The sequence below is a fragment of the Triticum dicoccoides genome, chromosome 4B (genome assembly GCF_002162155.2).
Source record: "Triticum dicoccoides isolate Atlit2015 ecotype Zavitan chromosome 4B, WEW_v2.0, whole genome shotgun sequence".
Classification (NCBI taxonomy): domain Eukaryota; kingdom Viridiplantae; phylum Streptophyta; class Magnoliopsida; order Poales; family Poaceae; genus Triticum; species Triticum dicoccoides.
The window spans coordinates 444,683,071-444,688,320 of NC_041387.1; the positions used below are offsets into that span (position 1 = coordinate 444,683,071).

General features: G+C 45.5%; 1 long non-coding RNA gene across 1 annotated transcript; it reads right to left on the reverse strand.

The window, feature by feature from the left end:
* Positions 1 to 1,012: 1,012 nt before the first annotated feature.
* LOC119290785 lies at positions 1,013 to 4,820 on the reverse strand. Its single transcript, XR_005142056.1, has 3 exons — positions 4,305 to 4,820; positions 2,057 to 4,198; positions 1,013 to 1,762 (listed from the first exon to the last, which is right to left on the reverse strand). It is a non-coding gene; the product is annotated as an uncharacterized LOC119290785 (long non-coding RNA).
* Positions 4,821 to 5,250: the final 430 nt, after the last annotated feature.

Here is a 5,250-nt window from a genome sequence, read left to right on the forward strand (position 1 = left end):
GGTGCCTCCTTGCCCCCGTATATAAAGGAGCAAGGGGGAGGCGGCCGGCCTAGGAGGAGGACGCGCCAAGGGGGGAGTCCTACTCCCACCTGGAGTAGGACTCCCCTTTCCTAGTAGGAGTAGGAGAAGGGGGAAGGGAAGGAGAGGAGAAGAAGGAAGGAGGGGGCGCCGCCCCTCCCCCCTAGTCCAATTCGGACTAGGCTTGGGGGGCGCACGGCCCAGCCCTATCCAGCCCCTCTCTCTCTCCCTAAAGCCCATTAAGGCTCATATACTCCCGGGGGGTTCCGGTAACCTCCCGGTACTCCGGTATTTATCCGGTGACCCCCGGAATCCTTCCGGTGTCCGAATATAACCTTCCAATATATCAATCTTTATGTCTCGACCATTTCGAGACTCCTCGTCATGTCTGTGATCTCATCCGGGACTCCGAACAACCTTTGGTACATCAAAACACATAAACTCATAATACCGATCGTCACCGAACGTTAAGCGTGCGGACCCTACGGGTTCGAGAACTATGTAGACATGACCGAGACACGTCTCCGGTCAATAACCAATAGAGAAACCTGGATGCTCATATTGGCTCCTACATATTCTACGAAGATCTTTATCGGTCAAACCACATAACAACATACGTTGTTCCCTTTGTCATCGGTATGTTACTTGCCCGAGATTCGATCGTCGGTATCTCAATACCTAGTTCAATCTCGTTACCAGCAAGTCTCTTTACTCGTTCTGTAATGCGTCATCCCGCAACTAACTCATTAGTCACATTGCTTGCAAGGCTTATAGTGATGTGCATTACCGAGAGGGCCCAGGGATACCTCTCCGACAATCGAAGTGACAAATCCTAATCTTGATCTATGCAAACTTAACAAGTACCATCGGAGACACCTGTAGAGCACCTTTATAATCACCCAGTTACGTTGTGACGTTTGGTAGCACACAAAGTGTTCCTCCGGTATTCGGGAGTTGCATAATCTCATAGTCATGGGAACATGTATAAGTCATGAAGAAAGCAATAGCAATATACTCCCTCCGTCTGGGAAAAGTTGTCCACAGCTTAGTGTACTGTGAATTTTGCAAAAACGCCCTCGTAGCTTAAAATCTATTACAAACAGGTCGTCGTTTCCTTCCTTCTTCCTCTGTCCGTCGCCCGCGCGCGTCACCAGGGCAAGTCGGCGCCGGGGACCTACGCTGGCGCCGCCCAGGGCTTGCTCCTCCGCCTCCCAGGACATGCGCCGCCCAATTGCTTTCTCCGCCGCCGCCCAGGACGTGCTCCTCCGACGCCCAGGTCCTGCGCCGCCCAATTGCTTGCTCCGCCGCCGCCAAGTACGTGGTCCTCCGCCGCCAGGACCTGGGCCACCCAATTGCTTGCTCCGCCGCTGCGAAGGACGTTCTCCTCCGCCACCCAGGACCTGGGCCGCCGCCGTCAGGCCTGCGCGGCCGATATCCCCTCCCTCCACCAGGATCTGCGCCACCGCCGGCCAGGACCTGCGCGCGCCTGGGTGTCGAGCGCCTCGACCGCGAGTTCCGGCCGCGCCTGGACCTTGAGATCCCTCAAGCTTGTCCTGGATCTCAAGCTCGAGCTCTTTCCCCTGCTCCTCTGCAAGTTGCTACTGGTCCCCTGCTCGTGTTGTTGCCCGGAGGTCACCTGCTCGTGTGCTGTCGCCGGAGGTCCCCTGTTCGTGCTGCTGTCGGTGAGAAGAAAGAAGTACAAGGCTCCTTGCTTTTTCATCTCCAGTGCCGGACCTTGCTTGGTCTGTAATTTGAAACACAATTGATCATGTCCTCTAAAGAAATGTTACAAAAAAAAGAAGTTCAGTTAACTGTTACTTTTGCTATCTGAATTCTAACCAGATCAAATTGATGTCAATTGCTCTGTAATACTCAACCAGGTTTATGAAAATGAAGATCAACCAGGTTTATCTTCAGTAAATAATGGTTTATTTCAGTAAATAGTGCGAGCACAAACCAGGTTTATGCAAATGAAGGTCAACCAGGTTTATCTTCAGTAAATAATGGTCTATTTTCAGGAAATAGTGCGAGCACCAACCAGGTTTATGCAAATGAAGATCAAATTGATAACCAGGAGTAGTTGTCAATTGATTCGGTAATTTGCAGTAGATCAAACTGCAGTAGATTATATGCTTCATTGTTGCACAGCTGTAGTTTGAATGAAATAGATTATTTGCAAAGTTAAAAAATAACAGATCAGGAATGTCTTGTAACTAGTCAAAGATTCTTCTAACAACAAATAAACATATCTAAATTTGCTAAAACAATCAATCAATTTTCAGTGCACAATCAATCAATTTATTTTGGAAACAAGCAATATGATTCCACCAGATTCCTCAAGACTAACTTTTATTAAATTTTCCTTTACTTGCTCTGAATCTAAATAACACTAAAGTTTTCTTTATCAATCATAACAGTAAAGTTTATCTTGCTCAAATCTAGTCTGAATTTACAAAACACTACACTATATAACTTGCAATTTTCAATACACCATTGTGAGCAAACGTACAACTATACTCGCAAGCTCAAGATAGCTCCCAAGCTCAAGCTCAAGATAGACTAAAGAAGCTCCAGCAGAGTACACTGCATCCAGTGATCTTGCTAAAGAAGCTCTCAAGCCCAAGATCAAGATAGGCTAAATTTGACAGCTACTGTACTCAAAAGAAGCATTTTGGATTATCACAGCAAAAGAAGCATTTTATGCAGTCTGAAGCATTTTGGATTATCACTAGAAACTGAATCTAGCAGTCTGAAGCATTTTGGATTATCACAGCAAAAAAAACTTAATCATGTTTGATGCACATCGATGCAGCACCCCAAAGTCCCAAACATAAGCAGGAGCAGATTGGTATGCATTGTTTGATTAAGCAGTAGCAATAGCTCAACAAATTACACTTGAGTAAGAAACACTTTGATCATCATAAATACTCCAATTATTGTTATACATTTCTATGCATATTACAAGAAGTTTCATAAAACAAATAAAGTGCTTGTGAGGACAAGCTGTGTTCAGTCAACTTGATGTTCAGAACCTGTCAACTTGGTGTTCAGAACCTGTCATTTTCTATGTGCTTGTGAGGACAAGCTGTGTTGATCAATGCTGGGATGCTAACACCACAAGAAAGCATGCATGCCATGTTCAGGCTTCTTTTTCTTAGTGCATACAGAAGTGGCAACTAATCACCACAAAATGGAGTGCATCGGTTCAGACTCGAAGCATGCATTTTCCATACATAAGTTCAGACTTGAAGCACGAAAATGTACTCCTCTAGGCTAGCAGCAAGAGTTACATATGATCCATATGGCAAGGGTGACTTGACGCCATTACGAATACCTCGCCGTACTTCTTCTTCTTAATTATTTGATTTCTTCTTCTTCTTCTTAATTATTTGAAATAGTTTGAATTATTCTTATTCCTATTCTTAATTATTTGAATTAATTTGGATTTATTTTTATTAACTTGGAATTATTTGAATTAGCTAGATTTATTTGAATCCATCTAGTCATCTTGCCACCATACAAAAAGACCCATACTTTCACCACAAAAAGACCCCAAAGTAGACAATGATACTGTAGTTAACATAACTAGGCATAGCAAGGCAGGGAGCAATGCTCTTCAACTCACCACACGAACTGAATTTTACTCAAACTGAATACTGTACTGAGCACTGAATGAGCAATAAAGGCACACAATTTAGAGAGCAAAAAATTGAACATTTCAGGATAAAAAACTGAAGATTTCTTAACACTTCTGAATGAACATTTGTTATGATAGGATTTACTATTTCTCTTTAGCAAAGACTTAATATACAAATTCAGTTTTTAGGAAAGACAAGATTTACTAATTCAGTGAACATTCAAAGTCTGAACATTTTTAAATGTATTGAAGAATTAAGGAGGAGTACAAATTATTCAGGTGTGGTTCTGTTCCTTTTTTCAGTTTCAGCAGAACATTTATGTTTATGTTCCTTTTTTCAGTTTCAGCAGAACATTGTTTCTGCAAAATGTTTCAGTAGAGCCTGACTGAATGAAAGAAGTAGAACATCTATCTCAACTATACAAAATTCAAGAAGACCAAAAATCAGTAGAACTTGACTGAATGAAAAGTTTCTCATAGCTGCTTTTGCTTGTACTCCGGGAAGAACATGGGCCGGTCAGGGATCCCCGTGCGCTGCAGCATCTGCTCGCCCCCAACATAACAAGACCAGAATCAACAGAAGCAAACCACTGAGTTGCTGGCCAAAATAATTTCAAACAAAATGAGAGCTGACAAGGGAGGAGAGGACCTGCGTCATGTTGTTCTGCTTCTTGATGAGGGAGGTGAGGAGGGGCCTGAAGAGCGGGGACTCGAGGAGCATACCCAGTACGCCTTGGCGGCGAACGGAATCCCCTTCCTCCTCCTTTGCGGACTGGCGCACGGCCGAGGCGGCGACCGGCGCGTAGGCCCACGCGCACCCGGGGTGGCGCAAGCGCAGCGCGAGACACTGCTGCTTGCCCCGTGCCTCCTCCGGCGTCGGGGGCAACGAGGAGGAGGTGTCGCCGCAGCGCGCAAGCAGGAGACGCAGCGGGAGAAAGAAGAAACGACTTTGGGGGTGAAAGAGGGGAGATTTGGGAGGCAGGCAAGGGGGCCAGGGGAGCTACGCGAGGCAGGAGGGAGCAGCGGCGTAGGCATCCCCGGTAGCGGAGGAGGACGTGCGGGAGAGCAAGGGAGCAGCACGGCAAAGCTGAGCAGGGGAGCTCCGGCGTTGATGCGCCCGTGTCAGAGCGGCGGGGTGTGTCGATTGGAGAAGACGAGGAGTGCGGGTTGTGTCGGGAGTTTGGGGAGGGGTTTTCTGCAAAAACGCCACGGAGACAACTTTTTCTGGACGGAGGGAGTACTAAACGATCAAGTGCTAAGCTAACAGAATGGGTCAAGTCAATCACATCATTCTCCAATGATGTGACCCCTTTAATCAAATGACAACTCATGTCTATGGCTAGGAAACATAACCATCTTTGATTCAACGAGCTAGTCAAGTAGAGGCATACTAGTGACACTCTGTTTGTCTATGTATTCACACATGTACTAAGTTTCCGGTTAATACAATTCTAGCATGAATAATAAACATTTATCATGATATAAAAAAATAAATAATAAGTTTGTTATTGCCTCTAGGGCATATTTCCTTCAAGAAGTTGGCCTAACTCCAAGAAATATATCCTTGCCACCATTAACCACGGCTTCATCCGCGA